The 21,093-nt window shown below is 41.0% G+C and overlaps 1 protein-coding gene across 2 annotated transcripts in view; it reads right to left on the minus strand.

Annotated features, from left to right (window-relative positions):
* PPARG (peroxisome proliferator activated receptor gamma) overlaps window positions 1–16,920 on the minus strand; it is a 108,887-nt gene extending 91,967 nt beyond the window's left edge. Inside the window, exon 1 of one of the 2 annotated variants that reach the window (XM_074958153.1) lies at window positions 16,846–16,920. The gene's annotated coding sequence lies outside the window, so the exon portion shown is untranslated. The remainder of the gene's footprint in view (window positions 1–16,845) is intronic. The other variant, XM_074958154.1, reaches the window with a different exon arrangement.
* Between the last annotated feature and the right edge of the window lie 4,173 nt (window positions 16,921–21,093).

Consider the following 21,093-nt stretch of genomic DNA (forward strand, 5'->3'; position numbering starts at 1 on the left):
CTGCACATATCCCTCTGGAGAATCAGAGCCTTAAACTGTGCATATGTGCCATCTATTATCAGGCCTTGTGTACCCAGCTCATAACTTTAATTGCATAGGGGACTTTCACTCAAGTCAGAAGGAATTTTCTTTACAGAGCAAACAAAATCTTATTTATTCTTTAAAGGTGATCAGGAAATTTAGTTATATATAAATATGATATAATGCTTGACATATACCGAGAGAGAGAGAGAGAGAATCTTTTGCAGACTATAATGTGTCTATAACATATATGGGGAAAACATGATGATGTGATGTGGTATAAGGGTTTTATCAACTTGAGTTTGAAACAGATGTATAACTAAGGGGTGAACTGTGTAGGTCATCTCAAAAGGGCTCTGATAAAAATCATTATTTCTTACCATCCCTCATAGACTATAAGAAATGCACATATGTCACAGAAAATGTATTTTAGAAATCTTTTTATAGTGGTTTTTAAAAAATGTATTGCATGTTCCTCCACCTGAAAAGGCAAATGCCTTAGTTACTATGAGTCCAACTTTACAGGAATCTGTGGAGAACACAAGAAAAGCCAAATTGAGCCATACCAATGGTTCATCTAGCCCAATATCTTGTCTTCCGACAGTGGTAAGTGCCAGATGCTTTTGGGTGAATAAACAGAACAAGGCCATTATTGAATGATAATCAAGTGATTTTTCAAAGGCACAAAACTGTCTAAAAATGACCTAAAATAACTGGCTTTTTGTATAAAGAAAAGCTATCTCAGGCCCTTCCAAGTGTTAGATATAAAACTTCCATCTCTGGCCCTCAGTGCTTGCAAGATATCAGACTTTACATCATACAATTTTTAGGTCTAGAAAAGCTATCATTGGAACTGCAGTGGAACTCGCTCATCCTGGCCTCAGGCAGGGAGACGTTTAAGAGGAAATTCCACACTTTTCAAATTCAGGAGGGTCTTGGGCAGTAGAGCAATAACTGTGAGTTTGGTTTTTTAGTATGAAATAAAATTTTTCAAAAGCCCCTAAAATCACATAGGTGGTTTTGAAAATTTACCCAAAGAATTTAATTTTTACGATATTTTCCCCTCAAAGGTAGCTCCACTTCCTGGCTGCAGCACCATGATACATGGGCTGGAGCCCACTTGTCCACAGGGAGTGGAGGCTTACAGTTCTGAAAGGTTTTAAAGAATCTAAAAGTGAACAGCCTTCTAGACCACCTCTTCAAATCTCACCAAAAAATATGTTTCCCACCACAGTCCTTAATGATAATCAGTCTAACATTTTTTCATCACCATGAGCCTGAACCCTCATCAGACACCTCTGAACTATTTTGTCTGTTGGGACCAGAGTGCAGCCAGGACCATGTGTATGTACATTTGGACAGCACAGAGTACATTGCTGGTAGTCATTAAACAAAAAGATTCACAAGGTATCAAATTCCAGTAATTTCCCAAATATGTGGTCAGTGTTCCAAGAGCTAATCTAAAAGGAGTATTTGCATATTTACATATCACATGAAAATGAGGTTGGGGGGGGTTGGTGGGTTTCTTCCAGGTCCCACAGCACAAGAACATACAAATCGTCACACACAACCAGACTTGTGGTCCATCTACTATGCACTCCAGCTGAAGCTGGACAACTCTGGCTCTGATGCCAAGTTCCTGTATGCACATGACGTGATGTGGCAACTACCATGGAACCTGTGGGTACTCTTCCCTCTTACTTTGTATCCAAGCCTCCATGAGCTACAATAAACCATGTGGATATAGTACTAATATCCAAGCTATGAGGTAGACTAAATAGTAGACTGATTCCGTTTTAGGGGATTATGCAGCTTCAAATGGCATAGGTGAAATTGGTATACATAAAATGAATCACAGAATCATAGAATATCAGGGTTGGAAGGGACCTCAGGAGGTCATCTAGTCCAACCGCCTGCTCAAGAAGACAGTGATACAAAAGTCCTATTGGGTCAGTCAATCCTGCCAATGTAACATTCTTCCCCATAGTACAGTTTAGTAGAGCCCTGCAAATCCGCAAGTATCCATTTTTTATCAGCAGATGTGACTATCCGCAGACCATTTTTACAGATTGCAGCACAGATGTGGATACAAATTTTGTGTCCACACAGGGCTCTGCAGCACACATTCAACAAAACTGAGCAGCTGTCAGTCAGCCTGCAGGCTCCAGCTTGGCTCTCTGAATCACACAGGTGGGATTGTTCTTTAAATGAGCAGGTGGCAATGGCTGCTTGCATTAGAGCCGCTGCAACTTGTTCAAGCCCCCCACGGGGAGGGCGGCACTGCAGAGAAGGACCCAGAACTGTAGCCTCTCTTCCCCGAGTGGGGAAGGAGGTATGGCAGAGACGGAGTGGGTGGCAGGGCAGGAGGTGTCTGGGGAGAAGTGGGGCTGGGGGAGGCAGCTGGGGGCTTGACACAGCCCTACGTCACTGCTGTGCAGTGACCTGTGGAGCTGTTTAGATCTGTGCAAATCTGCGGATATCTGCAGACAATTTTTGCAGATCGTAGATTGGATGTGGATACACCTTTTTGTATCCACGCACGGCTCTACAGTTTAGTGTTTTCTCCAGTCTACTTTTACAAGTCTCATCTTTTACCATTTCCCTTGGGGAAACTGTTCCATAACCTAATACATGCACTGTCAGGAAGTTTATTCCTGGTATCCATCCTAAAATTGCCTTAATTTCATCCTTTAATTCTTAGCTATACCACCATGTACCACCCTAAGTTCGGGTTTTCAAAGGAGCCTAAAGGAATTAGTTATTCAAATCTTATTGTCCTTGAAAATCCCAGCCCTAAATATTTCCTTTTTCTCATTGTTATTTACACACTTCATATATTTGTAGGCATGCCTCTTAACTTAAACCATAAATACGTAACTTTTAATTAGGGCTGTAAAGCGATTAAAAAAATTAATCGCAATTAATTGTGCAATTAAAAAAAATTAATCACGATTAATCATGCAATTAATCGCACTGTTAAACAATACTAGAATACCATTTCTGTAAATATTTTTGGATGTTTTCTACATTTTAAAATATATTGATTTCAATTACAACACAGAATACAACGTGTACAGTGCTCACTTTATATTTATTTTTGATTACAAATACTTGCACTGTACAAAACAAAAGAAATGGTATTTTTCAATTCACCTAATACAAGTACTGTAGTGCAATCTCTTTATCATGAAAGTTGAACTTACAAATGTAGAATTATGTACAAAAAATAACTGCATTCAAAAATAAAACAATGTGAAACTTTAGAGCTGACAAGTACACTCAGTCCTACTTCTTGTTCAACCAATCCTTCAGACAAACAAATTTGGTTACAATTTGCAGGAGATAATGCTGCCTGCTTCTTGTTTACAATGTCACTTGAAAGTGAGAACAGGCATTCGCATGGCACTGTTGTAGCCGGTGTCGCAAGATATTTTTATCTTATCTGTTGCTCTTCTCTGGTCTCCCTCCAGTTTGTCAATCTCTTTCTGGTAACATGGTGCTCAGAAATGAGCATTACAGGTGTTGTCTCATATCACTTTGCAAACTCATGTCTAATTTGCTGTCCTTGATCACCACTGGAGTCTCTCTCAACATTACTGAGGCCCTGCAATCCTCTGACCCCAAACAATCCCCTTCCCCAAGCTCCTGTGGAAAGGTCCAGTAGTGGACTGTTAGCTCCACTCAGCATATGCTAGAGATAATTAGCATGTTCACTATTCCTCCATCTCACACTGCCAGAAGAGAGTTACAGGTCCATTTCTACTCCTGCATCTTCAGGGAGCATCTGTTTCTCTCTCTTTCTAGGGGGTCTTTGGTTCTTCTTTAATCTTTGCCTCTCACTTGGTGCTGGGGTGACTCAGGGTTTTTCCTCTTAGTCTCTTCCTCTCAGGCTAGAGGGTGAGGGCCTGTGTTGGTGACACATCATACGTGTTTCTCTCCTCTTCTTTCTCCCCCTCAACTATCTCCCCTCAAATGTAGACCTGGGAAGAGGGAGGTAGACATTGTCCACCTCATCCATGTTCTGCTCTCCCTACTTGATTATTTTTACACACTTCCACAACATTTGGAGGATGCTGACAGTTGGTCTGGCCAGGGGGCTGACTGCTGACTCCAACCTCCCCACTATCTCAGCTGGTTCTCCTCTCTGTTCTGCACTCAAACACATCAGCAGAAAGCTGTGACTAACAGAAAGGGCAGGCAGTCAGCAGCCATCCTCCTGCTAAAGGATCAAGCTTCAGCAGGAAGTTTAAGGTTGCCACACAAGCTGCATGACTCTATGCTGTGCTACATTTTCTGTTGATTCTGGGAAGTGGGAGAGAAAGAGGGGAACCAACTGAACAGCCTAAATCAATGAATACAGTCAGGCTAGACTACAGCAGCATCAGTGCTGTGTGTAAAAGCTATTTCTTATTAGTTAAATATGTTACCCTAACCTTACCTCAGACTTCACTGAAATACACTTTCTTCTTTGCTGTCCCTAGTGACAGAAGACCTGGCATTCGTCTTTGTGCATCAGACAATTCAAGTTCCAGCAGGATTAATGAGAAATGGGACTGGATTTAAAACCAGGAGCCTTTTTGGACAAAACAGAACTGGCAGGAATGTCAAAATACTACAAAAAGACTGTTCTTATAGCACTTGCAGCATGTCCTAAACAAGAGAGTGCCAAAAATCTCAAAGGAAGCCAGATATAGAAGGGCTTCAAGAGCAACAGGTTCAACTAAGAATTTTATACTTGAAAAAACAGATCCTAACCAAATGCCTATACTTTTAAAGATTTCCCCCCTTATTAATCCTTTCCTTTAACTAGCACCACAGGATAATTATGACTTAAAATTCAGGCTCTTTAAAATAATCATGCACCCACAAATTCTTCCTCACAGTCCTCCTGGGACTCCCTGATTTCCTTCCCTAATTCTTTCTTGGTTTCCCCAGACTCTCTTTTTTACTGGGCCTTCACAGGACCCTGGGCTTGGATCCCAAGGATCCTGTCTTAATCCACCAGTACAAAAAGCATTTATGTAAAATATTCTGAACTCAAATAGCCCTTTATTTTAGATTAAAGATACTGTAAATATTCCACAATACATTAGATACAGAACATGTCACAGCCTTGCAAAATTCTCCAAACTATCCTGTTCAATTTTTCTTCTGGGGATGTTTATGTTTGTAAAAATCAGGAGAACACAGTGTTTATGACAACAGTTTTATTATTTTTTAAAACAAGGCTGATAATCCACACAGAGCAATTTTCTGAGTCTTCATTTGATCTCTCACCTACTTAGAATTGGCACCCTGGTGACCTAAAAGTGAATGGAAAGAAGTGCACATGACTTTCACAACCACAGTATTACATCATTAAGGAGGAAACAGTGAATGATGTATAAGTCAGCAGTATGATGTGACTTATGTAACTCCTTTATTCTACTGAAAACGGCATTCCTAAACAAAACCAGGAACCATTCGAAAAAATGACAGCAATTATGGTCAAACAGGATATACCTCAAGAAGTGAAAGGAGACATTTAGAGCATATAAAGCACTGAAACATGTTTTACTAAATATATATTCCTTAAACCATCATCACAAATATATATCATAACATATCACTGAGTTGGAAAGTAGAGGATGCTTAAATGTAGATGCAAATGAAAGACCTAAACTACACTAAGGCCTGGTCTACACTAGGAAATTAGGTCAGTATAACTACGTCGCTCAGGAGTGTGAAAAATCCACACTCCTGACCGACACAGTTAAACCGACCTAAGCCCCAGTGTAGACAGCGCTAGGTCGACAGGAGAATTCTTCCTAATTCAAGCCGTAATCGAGTGAGGGAAACCTACCCATTACAAATTAGTGACTTTTGAAGCAATGGAGGAACACCAGCACCATTAGCCAATTGTAAAGGCCTTGTTTCAGGGCACAGATGAGCCCCAGGAGTGAGGCCAGAAGAGGAAGTGGTGATCCCCCATTGTCCTACAGAGAGCCAATACCCCAGCCTTCCTCAGAATTTCCCATATTTGGGCTTCAATAAGATGCAAATCCCCAAAACCATTTTCAGCACAGATTTCCAGTTTATGGAAATGCAGAGAAATGAGGTTCTGCCACACGTGTTTCTAAATAAGATTATAAAACACAGAGAAAACTTTATATGTCTCTGAGGCCTGGTCTACACCTACAGCTTAGATCAACCTAGGTATACCGCTCATGGCTGTGAAAAATGTTGTGCCCTGCGTGACATAGTTAGGTGGACCAAAACACCTCTGTAGATGCAGCTAGATGGACAGAAGCATTCTTCTGTAGACGTAGCTATTGCCTCTTGAGGGGGGTGGATTACCTATATCGACAGAAAAAACTCTCCTGTTGATGTAGGAAGTATCTACACTACAGTGCTGCAACAGCGCAACTGCAGTGTCATAGCTGTGCTGCTGAAGCATAGACGTATCCTAAAATTTTGCGCACAGGTACACCCATGCATGTCCTTTGAATTCCATGGGATTGCACACAAGTAAAGGAGGGCAGAATTTGGCCCTCTATTTTAGAAATTATTTGCTATGGTTAGAAGTCAATTTAGTAACACATATTGTACTATGCTTCTACAGAATGAGATCTGAGATCCCAGCATAAAATCCAGCAGCTGGAAAACCACTGCAGGTGATAGCAAGCACTAACTAAGTAAAATGTATTCAAGATTAAAGGATAAGCACTTCACTTTTATTTACTGTGGACACCAAAAATGACAGTTCCTAAAAGTTAATTCTATCATAGGAAATCATACACCTTATGAGAAGTAATAAATAGAAGTGGTTGCATTTTCTCCAAGCTCTCCAACTAGATAGTACCACAAAGCTCCAGCTCTTAAGTAGTAAAACCTGTTTTTCTGACCACCCCTACCAAAAGGTCCTACTCACTAAAAGATCCTACTCTGAGTGTTAAAGCCTGTAATTAACATTTTTCTTTTCATATCTCTTCTTTTGGAGTAACAAAATAACTCTTTGGATATTCTGATATCAGTTTTAAACTACCATGGTTGAGAATTTGTTTCTCAGGGACATAAAAATATCCCAGCTAACAAATACTGAAAATGATTAAAAATGCATAATTGATCACTATGTTTATATAAAAGTATATCAAACTTCTGAATTGCTGCCAAACCTGCAATATAAAAAATTATTTCCCCTCCCTTCATACACACATTTCATTTTGTTTAGTATTATTTTAGAATCCCTTTTTATTCTTACTTCCACTGAAGAATGTTATATATCTTGTGTTTCTATGTTAAGATTTACGGGGGGGGGGGGGGGGGAAGAGGCTGGGAAAAAATACTGCAATATTGCCTTGAGGATTAACCATATTACTTTTTAATATAAGATATATTTTCAAACTGAAGGTCAAATGGTGTGCACTTCTCAAACACGAATGTTCAGAATGCAACTCTCAATAAAATACTAAGAGAAAACTGTTAAACAGTAGCAGAATTACATTTCATTCCACGGTTAGCTGCTATAGTATTTACACAAGTGATGACCAATATGTTCAGAAGGTATGTATAAATACACAAATAATGTACTTTGCACCTGAAATAAAATACTACGCTATGAAACAAAATACTATTTTATGGAATGCAGTGTAATTATATGTCATGTAAAGTAGTTTAAGAGCAGATTATAATCCTGGTCAGGGCTATTTTAAGGGACTATGAGTCTCCCTTCAAAATCATTAAATTGGACTCTTCAGCTGAAAGGCCCAAGACTCAGTATGCAACCTTCTTCTCTATCCCTACCTGCTCCAGATGCTTGTTCCATGACAGTTGTCAGAGTTCATTCTCCTAAAGGGAAATAAATAATGTGTCCAGAATTGTTGTATTTGTGGAGGGAAAGTAGGGGAACATTAAGTAGAGGTTTCCTGTTAAACAAGAATGGGGCGCTAGAGTGGAGGGACTCTGTAATGTGTCACAGCCACATGCATGATAAAGAGGAAAGACATCCTAATTCCACATGGGACACATGCTGTTATCACAAAAGAGCTGCAGAACTGCATGAAAAACTAATTCTCTTCCCCATGCATAAGCAGACAACATTACACCAGCGGCTGGTCTGTATGACTTTAGTTTGATTTGAATGAGCAGCATAATCTCACCTGCAAAACCCGTATAAAATTGTTTACATTTTGTTTAAATCTAAAGCTCAACTACAACTATAATGAACTAACCACATTAGCTCCAGAACATAATACAGAAAAATATACCACTGTTTGTTTCAAAGGCATTTCTACAACAATGTCCTTGATATATCATTTATTTATGTTTATCTAGCTTTCGCCATGTAGTCTTGCTGAACAAATAAGAACTCACTGAGGGCTTGATCTGGTATTCTCTGCACACTCAAAATCCCCACTGGATTCAAAGGGAGTTTTGGATGCATGTGAAATGCTGGAGAGAATCTCTAGAAGTTTCTAGTGCCTAGCTAGTCTTAGCGTGAAATCTTGGCTCTACTGATGTCCATGGCAAAGCCCCCATTGACTTCAGTGAAGCTAGGATGTCATGATTAGATTTTGTGTGTGTGTGTGTGTCTTATAGTGCAACTCTTGCCTGTATTTTCTTTTGTTGGCATGTATTAGGTTATGTGTATGCCTCTCTGCTTGGAATGCCAGCATATGATCATCTTCAAAATGATTTTGGGTGGGATTTCCAACATCTCCCAGTATTGGTCTAATTCTACTTCCATGGAAGTTAATTTACCATTTAATTCAGTGGGAGCAGAGTTAGGTGACCTCGGCGTGCTTTTGAAAATCCCACCATTTGTCCCTTCCAACATGTATAGGATAAAACACTTCTTACAGAGTGGTGGGAAGGTGTCAGATATGCTGCTCATGGAAACTGCAAAATGCTTCTGTGTGAAGTGGTGTGTAGCTGATACCTATCACTGGCCAGACACAGAAGGGGAAGGGAGGGAAGAGGGCGCAAGGAGCTTCCTCTCTCATCTTGTTCTTCTGGGCCAAGGCCAGTCAAAACACAGCTGGGAAGCAATGCCACTGCTCCACAACAGTGACAACAATAGCATCTCCAAAAGAAGAGGGCAGGGTGAGGATGAGAGAAGGCTTCATCTTCTGCCCACCCACTGCTCTAGCAAGCAGAGCTGACCATATAAATTGGGGAATGCACATTGCACCATGCACTTTTCGCAAGGGCCCTTTTGGTGAATTACCTCAAATCCCTCCTGCTCCTGCTCCAGCCCACGCCCTCCACATTCTCTTGAAGCATGGACTATATTTATTTACAGCATGGGCTGTACTGTGTGATTTAAACTGTAACCTATCCCGATGAATTCTGACCCATATTTCTGTTTTATTAAAGTTAAATAAAATTTTAAAAAACCTAAACCATAAAAAAATCTGAAATAGTTCCAATGCTATTTATACCTTAAAAAAATTTCCAGACAGTCTAATAGTTTTTACACTGAGGTCTCATGTTGTTGCATTAGAGGTCTGGAAAGAAACTGTCTCAATGTTCTTATTTAAAACTCTCAGGGTATTATTATTGCAATTACATTAAATCAATTAATTATTACTTATTTAGTATTACTAATACAAATGACAACTAAAGGTTTATATATGCAGCATTTCTACATACGGAGGATGTTATTCCTAACACTGAAATAATATGTACATTCTGTAGTCTAGCTATATATACATAGTGTACATGAATGTCTATGTACTAATATATACAAAGCATACACTTGTTCCTGAACATACATACACATAAGTACCTAAGCTTTGTTTTTAAAAATTGCTAATTATCAACCAGCAGAGTAGCAAGTTAGTAGCTTGTTGTTCAGCTAGATGGGACTTTGGGATTCATAGACTTGAATTCATAGACTTTGTCCTGAATATGCAAACTGCATGGCATGCAGGTGATGTGCTTAGTCATGAGGGAAGAGGGTGGCTTATGCATGTCTACAAAGCATCACCTGTTAGTTGATTCCAGAAATTCATGAACTGGATTTTGAGATAGCTGCTTATCTTCTCTTGTTAAACAGCATTTATTTTGCTATTATAGCCAATGCCAACGAAACAAACAAATTAACCTAAATATGCTACTTACGGAAAGCATCATCTGTAAGTCAAAGTTTCTGCTTAATGATCCCACCATTTCATTGTGTTCCCCGTGTTTGTTTGTATCTACCAGTGCTCTCGCCTCAGAGTTTTAGAACATAAGATCATTGGAATAGCACTGTCTTTTCCTCTATGTGTGTACAATGCCTCACCCAATGGGCCCTGATCCTTGATCAGGCCATTAGGCACTACTGCAATTCAAGTAACAAACAATTAATAATCATAACTATGTAGTTCACTTTAAAGAACTTTAATTTGGGGAAGGATATCATTGTTTTGTTTGGTTCTTTTAATGGATTTAGGAATCCGTTAATAACTGGGCTGTGGAACATACTGGAAGAAGAGGGGAAATAAAGATTATGAGCCCAATCCTAACTCCCATGAAAGCTTTGCATATGCAAAGTCTGCAAATCAGGCCTTAAATGTAGCTAATTGTTTGCTAAATATTCTGTTGTTAAAATACTAGAGTTAGGGCTAAGTTGCCTCTGCATGTGGGTTGTATGCAGGGGGACTCCATTGCAGCAGAAGCCCTGGAGGAATTCCGGGGCTCTGGAGGACCATTTACTGCAACGGAAACTCAGCAACTCTTTAAATTGGTACCATGTGCATTTCCCCCCACCCTCCATCAGCTGAGAGTGGACCACATCCCCACCCCACTCCACTCCCTTTGAAGACGCTTGTGCAGTCAGTAGCACAAGCCTCATAGATGCCCATATTATTATTGGCACCTGACTAGGGGCACAACTGGTCTAAGGGCCAGCTATGCTTCATATTTAGAAACAGCAATTAAAAAACCCAATCAGTTAAAAGAAAAGGAGTACTTGTGGCACCTTAGAGACTAACAAATTTATTTGAGCATAAGCTTTCGTGAGCTACAGCTCACTTCATCGGATGCATTCAGTGGAAAATACAGTGGGGAGATTTATATACATAGAGAACATGAAACAATGGGTGTTACCATACACACTATAAGGAGAGTAATCACTTAAGGTGAGCTATTACCAGCAGGAGAGCGCGGGGGGGGGGGGCGAGGGGGGAAACTTGTGTAGTGATAATCAAGGTTGATTTCCAGCAGTTGACAAGAACGCCTGAGGAACAATGGGGGTGGTGGTGGGGAATAAACATGGGGAAATAGTTTTACTTTGTGTAATGACTCATCCACCCCCACTCTCTATTCAAGCCTAAGTTAATTGTATCCAGTTTGCAAATTAATTCCAATTCAGCAGTCTCTTGTTGGAGTCTGTTTTTGAAGTTTTTTTGTTGAAGAATTGCCACTTTTAGGTCTGTAATCGAGTGACCAAAGAGATTGAAGTGTTCTCCAATTGGTTTTTGAATGTCATAATTCTTGATGTCTGATTTGTGTCCATTTATTCTTTTACAGAGAGACTGTCCAGTTTGACCAATGTACATGGCAGAGGGGCATTGCTGGCACATGATGGCATATATCACATTGGTAGATGTGCAGGTGAATGAGCCTCTGATAGTGTGGCTGATGTGATTAAGCCCTATGATGGTGTCCCCTGACTAGATATGTGGACACAGTTGGCAATGGGCTTTGTTGCAAGGATAGGTTCCTGGGTTAGTGGTTCTGTTCTGTGGTTGCTGGTGAGTATTTGCTTCAGGTTGGGGGGCTGTTTGTAAGCAAGGACTGGCCTGTCTCCCAAGATCTGTGAGAGTGATGGGTCGTCCTTCAGGATATGTTGTAGATCCTTGATGATGGATCTATACCACCCTATACCAGAAACCTTCTGACCGCTATTCCTACCTACATGCCTCCAGCTTTCATCCAGACCACACCACATGATCCACCGTCTACAGCCAAGCTCTACGATACAACCGCATTTGCTCCAACCCCTCAGACAGAGACAAACACCTACAAGATCTCTATCAAGCGTTCTTACAACTACAATACCCACCTGCTGAAGTGAAGAAACAGATTGACAGAGCCAGAAGAGTACCCAGAAGTCACTTACTACAGGACAGGCCCAACAAAGAAAATAACAGAACGCCACTAGCCATCACCTTCAGCCCCCAACTAAAACCTCTCCAACGCATCATCAAGGATCTACAACCTATCCTGAAGGAAGACCCATCACTCTCACCGATCTTGGGAGACAGGCCAGTCCTTGCTTACAGATAGCCCCCCAACCTGAAGCAAATACTCACCAGCAACCACACCACACACAGCAGAACCACTAACGCAGGAACCAATCCTTGCAACGAAGCCCGTTGCCAACTGTGTCCACATATCTATTCAGGGGACACCATCATAGGGCCTAATCACATCAGCCACAGTATCAGAGGCTCGTTCACCTGCACATCTACCAATGTGATATATGCCATCATGTGCCAGCAATGCCCCTCTGCCATGTACATTGGTCAAACTGGACAGACTCTACGTAAAAGAATAAATGGACACAAATCAGACGTCAAGAATTCTAACATTCAAAAACCAGTTGGAGAACACTGATCGCCATATTTGGGGTCGGGAAGGAATTTTCCTCCAGGGCAGATTGGAAGAGGCCCTGGAGGTTTTTCGCCTTCCTCTGTAGATGGGGCACGGGTCACTTGCTGGAGGATTCTCTGCTCCTTGAAGTCTTTAAACCACCATTTGAGGACTTCAATAGCTCAGACATAGGTGAGAGGTTTTTCGTAGGAGTGGGTGGGTGAGATTCTGTGGCCTGCGTTGTGCAGGAGGTCGGACTAGATGATCATAATGATCCCATCTGACCTTAGTATCTATGAATCTAAGAACACTTCAATCTCTTTGGTCACTTGATTACAGACCTAAAAGTTGCAATTCTTCAACAAAAGAACTTCAAAAACAGACTCCAACGAGAGACTGCTGAATTGGAATTAATTTGCAAACTGGATACAATTAACTTAGGCTTGAATAGAGAGTGGGGGTGGATGGGTCATTACACAAAGTAAAACTATTTCCCCATGTTTATTCCCCACCATCCTCCACTGTTCCTCAGAGGTTCTTGTCAACTGCTGGAAATGGCCCACCTTGATTATCACTACAAAAGGTTTCCCCACCCGCCCCCCACTCTCCTGCTGGTAATAGCTCACCTTAAGTGATCACTCTCCTTACAGTATGTATGGTAACACCCATTGTTTCATGTTCTCTATGTATATAAATCTCCCTACTGTATTTTCCACTGAATGCATCCAATGAAGTGAGCTGTAGCTCACAAAAGCTTATGCTCAAATAAATTTGTTAGTCTCTAAGGTGCCACAAGTACTCCTTTTCTTTTGCGAATACAGACTAACACGGTTGCTACTCTGAAACCAATCAGTTAAAAGAAAAATAAGGGCATATCAGTCAGTACAAGAATTAATATCAGTACCCTGTTACTGTGATTCTTATTAATGTTGATCCAAATCAATTTTCATTCAGTCTTCGAAACCCCCCATTGAAGCCAAAGGGATTTTTCTTGAGTAAGAACATAGTGAAGATTGAGTAAGGCCCTCAGGAATTGTCTTGTTAATAGGAAGCACATGCATGTATTCCCTTAATGATATTTCTGGGTGTATAGTTATATAAAATCAATCACAACACTGATTTTCTACTACTTAGTGATTTGTTGCTTTTTTAAAAATACACAGAAAATTAACAGAAACATTCAGAACAGTTGCAATAAAATGACTGAATAAGAACCTCCTGTTAAAGAAAAAAAATCAGCATAAGAAATAAAGATTTATCAGAATTCACCATCACTTATAATATTACAGTGGGGAACAATCTGCTTTCAATAAGTCTAGTATTGACTTTAAAAAATAAATTAGTAGGTATATCATAACAACACAGCAAAATAAACTGTTTGAAAATAAAATGGAAAGCATTGTGCCCATGACGCCTCAACAAACTAGCTTGGAGAATCCTGCAAGTATTTGTTAAGATTTTTAAGCTAGTTAATTTAGATAGTGTTAATATGCTTTTTGTGTTTGCTTTCCGTGAATACTCTAGAAAAGTATTTAGCGCAGAAACACATGTGGAAATAGTAAATTTAAGCAAATATTGGAGAATTTTCATAGAAGGTGAATTTTAAATTTACAATCCTGAGTAGCTGCACTGGAAGCCTGGTTTATGCTCACCACAATTGAGAACAGAAAGAAAACCCTGTGACCTATGTATCAACCAAAAGTAATTAAAGTCACTCAAATTTCAAATACCAAATATTCAAAACTAATTACTGACAACTGAGTTACAGAACAAGAAATAGCTAGTGAAATTATTCTGTTTTTTTTTAATAGTGAATACTTCTGAAAAAATCAAAAGGTGCTTTCAGTCAGTTCCAAAACATAAAGAGGCAAAAATCATTAAGTAAATTATTTCCTGTGAATTATTTGCCTAGCATTGTACAAAACACGGGTTTTGCTTCTACTTATAAACTATTTCTGGCTTTACTGATTAAACTGTTGGTTAAAATCATTCGAGTACCGACTGCTATAGAAATACATTTATATTGATTGAACTGGGCCTGAATTTAGGAACTGATCTATAGGAACTGAAAGAAAAGTCAAGTAGAAAAAACTCAGATTCAGCAGTAATGTCAATGTCAGTATCATAAAGCAAAAGTTAAAAACTGAAGCTATAATATTGACCAACTTTACCATTGTACAGGCGTTTGTTGTGGTGTCAGTATGTATAATAGATACTTAAATTGGAGGAGGAGAATAATTCTTTATGGAAAGAACATACTATGACAAACTTTTCATGATACACAGATATCTGGTACAGGGCCATATACTTTTCAGATCAGGTATTATCAAGGAACGGATGCTGTCTACTAGGGCTACTCACAGGAATATATGTAAATATGTAAACCAATAATGCAATATTTTAATAAACTGATGTCTAAGTAGATTCAAATCTGACAGCAGCTCCTATAAGAATACCTGCCAAATATAATTCTGATGTTTAGCTGCCAATTTCAACATCCATGTCTAACCATTTGATCAAATATCTCCCCCACTGACAATAGTCTATATTTACATTGTGCAGAATTGTTTAAAAATGATTCTTCATAGTCTCATAATTAAATCTCTAAATAATTTTTCACATTAATCTTCAGTGAGACCTAAAGAGATTAAAATGTTCAACATAACCACGCACAGGGAATTCTAATATCAACCAGGGTACAACAGACAAGACTAATTTGCAAAAGACAAACTGGATACTGCAGGTCATACAAGTTCCAGTGTACCTCATGGGCCACACTGGGTCCTTTTAGCTAACAAGTATTGCATTATTATCATCTTTAAAAAGTTACTCTATGCATATTATTACAGACTGATTGCTAGGGGAAATATATATTTTTGAACATTGGTTACTAGACAGAACATTAGTGTCATATTCCAGACAAACAACCCTTTTGGAGATGGAGGAAGTGGGTTACAAACAAAATTTATCAGTCCACACCCTCACTTCTAAATGTCTGGGCAATTATAATTGATCCTTTTAATTTAAGTTAACTTAAATATAACGAGACTATTAAATCAGAAGTCCAAGGTACATAAAAATTAATAATTTCTTGATAACTTCCTGCACTTATCTCCAAAGGCTACACATAGTTATCAATCTAATGTCATAATATAATGTTATAATAATACTATCACAGCATTGTATCATGTGCATATACTGCCTCAAAGTTACAACACTACAGGAACTTGCAGTCCTCAGCTGCCAAGTACCCTGGAGAGAAATGACACCAGGAAAATTACAAAATGCTCTTGAAAACCTGGGGCATGCCACCCATATATTATGTATTTCAACATAGTATCTCTGCTGTGGAATGACTAAAATCAGGGCTCGCTGACTTTTCTTGGTTGAGAAGTCAAAAAGAAAATGATGCTTTTCATTCATTACCGGGTATGCAAAGTGAGTAACACTCCCTTCCCATCTCCCCTCTCCACATGTTGTACCAATGGACATAGCCACCTATAACTATCACAGAATACCAATGGGCACAGTTTACTGTCTATCTCCATCAATATCACACATGTAGCACCAATGGACATACATCCCCATGTGTATTCCACCATCCCCATACAGTAACCATGAACACTGTCCCTCTGCTTATCCCCAAACCACTTTACATAGCCCACATGAGATCCAGCCCCCTCCAGTACAACGCACCTCCGCAACACAGCATCTATGCTACTAACTCCATAGACCATGCATACGTAAAGCCTTCTGTGTATCTCACTGCCCCTAGATGCCCCCATGGACGCAGCTCACCCTGGAGCTCCCATGAACAGAGTTCTTCATTCCTCCCTAAGCCCCATATGGGAACAGCGCCCTGCTCACAGAGCCCCCATGGGCATTAGCCCCATCCTGGCTCTCTCAGCCCTCGCCACCATGCCCACAACCCTCGCACTCCATGAAGCCTCCCCTTCATCAACAGTCCTCTACCACCTCCCCCCACCCCCGCCTCCTGCCTGCACCCCAAAGATCCCCCAGGAGCACAGCCCTCCCTTCTGCGCTAGGGGATATACCCCTGTCTGCCCCACACAGGCACAGACCCTTCTCTCTCCCCCGGGGTACAGCCCCCCTGCCTACCTCTACTCCAAAAGAGACCCCTCTCTCTCCCTTAGATCCCCACGGACGCAGCCCCCTGACGGTTCCTGCCCCCCACAGCCCCTTCCTGCCCCCAGAGAGCCCCCTGCCGCGCAGGGGGATGGTCCCCGCAGCAGCTCACACACTGACCTGACGCTGTCAAGCCTCAGCAGGAGAAACTGTTCCCTTCTAGTGGAATAAACTCCCCCCGCCCGGCCCGTCCTCCCGACGGGCACCGCCTCCCTGCTCGGCAGGCACCGCCTCCTTGCCCTGCTGCTGGCCCTCCCAGAGCCCAAGGCGCCGGGCCGCGCTGCCCGCTGCCCTGGGTGGTGGGCCTCCTGCGCGACTCGCGGCGAGCGTCAGGGCCGTTGGTCCCGGGCGCTGGAGCCTTGGCGGGAAACGGGGCACCGAGGGGGATGGGCAGACAAAGGCATGAGACGCGTAGGGCATGGGGTGCGGGACACAAAAGAGAATATGGCATAAAGAGGGCTGGGGAAGGAGATGGCATAGAGGGGAATGTGGGATCCAGGGACTAGGGAGTATGTAGGACGTGTTGCTTCTCTTTCCTCTCACCCCACCTCCACACTCTGAGGCGAGTCCAGCCCATGCAACCCTTAGTCTTAATGAAATTACAAATATGTAATTGAAGAGATATTTTGGCCCATAAGTTTCTGAAGTGGACCTGGAGTTTGAAACCTGAATTCTCGTGGTCTTTTCTGAAATGTAACTGACAATGCAGGTTTTCTGGCTTCCCAATCAGTATCCACTTTCTCTTTCCCCTTTCCAGTGCTGCCTGGAGTTTTTGTTTTTGTCACCTCAGGTCATAGTGTATCCTTCTCTGACAGTGGGATTAGTGTGGAAATTTGTGATATAGCTATCTTTTGTTTTTACCTCATTTTCCTTTTGTTTTCCCTCTGTATATTATTATTTTATTTTGTATGCTGCATTAATGCCAAATGGCCTCAATGAAGGGTCAGAGGCCTTTGTGTTAGGCACTATAGAAACAACACATAAAAACAGTTCCTGCACCAGAGAGCTCACAATCTAGGATTATGATAAGATGCTACAAGTGAATAGGCAGACAAATGTGGAAAGGGTAGGGATGTATGTAACAGTACAAATGGGTGCATTTGCGTGAATTAGTAGTCTCAAATCATATACGAAGTAATGGTTTATGCTCATTTTTTTTCAGATTTATACTCTCAAAGGAGGCAGTGTGTAAATAGAAAGATTATTGCACGAGGTAGGACACACAAGTTCCACTCCTACCTCTGACATTACCTTGCTGAGTGACCTAACATAAATCATACAGGGGCATGTTTTCAGAATAATTCAGCTACTATTTAGGCACCTAAATGAAATGGCCAGATTTTTTAAAGGGCTCAGCACCCAGCAGTTCCTATGCTTCTTTGCCTAATGTGTCACCAGCAGAATTAACCATGTTCTCAGTGGGAGCTGGGGGGGCTGAGCACTTTTGAAAATCTGGCCATTAGTATACACAACTTTTAAATTAAGTATCAGAAGGGTAGCCATGTTAGTCTGGATCTGTAAAAGCGGCAAAGCACAACTGGTTGCTGAGCTCTGTGACTTTATCCTCATGCACAATTATTTCAAATTTGGTGACAATATATACCTCCAGACCAGTGGCACAGCTATCGGCACCCGCATGGCCCCACAATATGCCAACATTTTTATGGCGACCTGGAACAACGCTTCCTCAGCTCTCGTCCACTCACGCCCCTTCTCTACTTACGCTACATTGATGACATCATCATCTGGACCCATGGGAAAGAAACCCTGGAAGAATTCCACTGCGATTTCAATAGCTTCCACCCCACCATCAACCTCTGCCTGGACCAATCTACAAGGGAGGTCCACTTCCTCAACACCACGGTGCAAATAAGTGATGGTCACGTTAACACCACCCTATACCGAAAACCCACCGACCGCTGTGGCTACCTTCATGCCTCCAGCTTCCATCCCGGACACACCACATGATCCATTATCTAGAGCCGAGTGCTGAGGTATAACCGCATTTGCTCCAACCCCTCAGACAGAGACCAACACCTACAAGATCTTCACCAAGCATTCTCAAAACAACGATACCCACATGAGGAAATAAGGAAACAGATCAACAGAGCCAGACGTGTACCCAGAAGCCTCCTGCTGCAAGACAAGCCCAAGAAAGAAACCAACAGAACTCCATTGGCCATCACATACAGTCCTCAGCTAAAACCTCTCCAATGCATCACCAGTGATCTACAACCCATCCTGGACAACAATCCCTCACTTTCACAGGCCTTGGGAGGCAGGCCAGTCCTTGCCCACAGACAACCCGCCATCCTGAAGTATATTCTCACCAGCAACTACACACCGCACCATAGTAACTCTAACTCAGGAATCAATCCCTGCAACAAACCTTGATGCCAACTCTGCCCACATATTTACACGAGCAACACCATCACAGGACCTAACCAGATCAGCCACACCATCACCGGTTCATTCACCTGCACATTCACCAATGTAATATACACCATCATGTGCCAGCAATGCCCCTCTGCTATGTACATCGGCCAAACTGGACAGTCCCTACGTAAAAGGATAAATGGACACAAATCAGACATTAGGAATGGCAATATACAAAAACCTGTAGGAGAACACTTCAACCTCCCCGGACACACAATAGCAGATTTAAAGGTAGACCTCCTGCAGCAAAAAAACTTCAGGACCAGACTTCAAAGAGAAACTGCTGAGCTTCAGTTCATTTGCAAATTTGACACCATCAGCTCAGGATTAAACAAAGACTGTGAATGGCTAGCCAGCTACAAAAGCAGTTTCTCCTCCCTTGGTCTTCACACCTCAACTGCTAGAAGAGGGCCTCATCCTCCCTGATTGAACTAACCTCGTTATCCCTAACCTGATTCTTGCTTGCATATTTATACCTGACTCTGGAAATTTCCACTACATGCATCCGATGAAGTGGGTATTCACCCACGAAAGCTTATGCTTTAATACATCTTTTAAATTGTGCACACAGAGTAGTAGCCCACCTCAAACTGGATTGGCATTTATGCACATATAATTAGGAATATGTACCTTCAACTATGTATATAGGGCCCTATACACATACAACCAACTTAGAAAAACAACAAACTTTCAGGGTTTAGTTCAACTGCATGAGCAAACTGCAGGCATATCCAACTCCTGTTCAGACTGGTTCCAGAGAAATCAACCCACCAGAGCTCTCAGAATATTCAGTTACAAGTATTTCATCATTAGAACAAACTTATCCTTTGTACAAGCACTTTAAAACATAGAAGTGCTTATTATCATTGGCTTATGTTCTGAGGTCAGGACATTGTCACCTAGTAACTACAGGGAGCAATTAGTTTTTTCTATAAGCATGTAGTTTCATGGATTCATAGATTTTAAGGCGAGAAGGGACCAACAGATAATCTAGTCTGACCTCCTCTACAACAGAAGCCACAGAATTTCACCTGCTTACTGCTATATTGAGCTTGTGTTTTACTAGAGCATAGATTCTAAAAAGATACCCAGTCTTGATTTCAAGACATCAAGGGATGATAAATCCACCAATTCCTTGGGTAGTTTGTTGCAATGGTTAATTACCCTCATTGTAAAAAAACCAACAACTTTATTTCTAATTTTAATTTGTCTGGCTTGGTTTGCCAACAAAAGCTTGGTTTTTTACTTGTGGCAGCTGGTAACTGTATGGTCAGCCACTTCCTACTGGGAGGCTAATACTTTATATGCATATTTTGTATTCTTTATATTAAGAATGTAATGGTCATAGATAAGTCATTTAATCTCTCAGTGCCCCTGTTCTCCTCCATCTTTTGTCAACTTTTGTCTAGATTATACAATTTTTGGTGGCACAGACTGTCTCATACTAGGTGTATGTAAATATTGGGGCTTCTAGACACAAGTATAATATAAATAAGAATGAAATTTTGGGCCCAATTCCCACTGAAGTTAAACCATTAATTTCAAAGGCATCAGGAAGAGACCCATTGTCATCAACGCTAATTTTGAAATTAGGTGGTAACTATCATTCATAGAGAGATCTATTTTACTTTGCTATTGACAAACATTTGTAGGATGTAAAATCTGTAGGTATCTCCAAGATATTCCTTATAGAAGGGTTTCCATTTTTCATGTAAGAGAACTACAGTCCATATTCAACTTCAGTAATACCATTTGATGGTTGAAAGAGGGAGCAATTTCTTTCTTTATTGGGTCGAAATCAGTTGTTGATTTTAATCATTAAAAAGGAGATTTTGATATCCTTGCACTGAATAGTACCACATGCAATAAGTAGTCCCACTGAAGTAAGCTAGACTACTTTTGAACTAGACTTCACTAACCAGGCCTTTATAG

This window comes from Natator depressus, chromosome 7 (assembly GCF_965152275.1).
Source record: "Natator depressus isolate rNatDep1 chromosome 7, rNatDep2.hap1, whole genome shotgun sequence".
In the NCBI taxonomy this organism is placed as follows: domain Eukaryota; kingdom Metazoa; phylum Chordata; order Testudines; family Cheloniidae; genus Natator; species Natator depressus.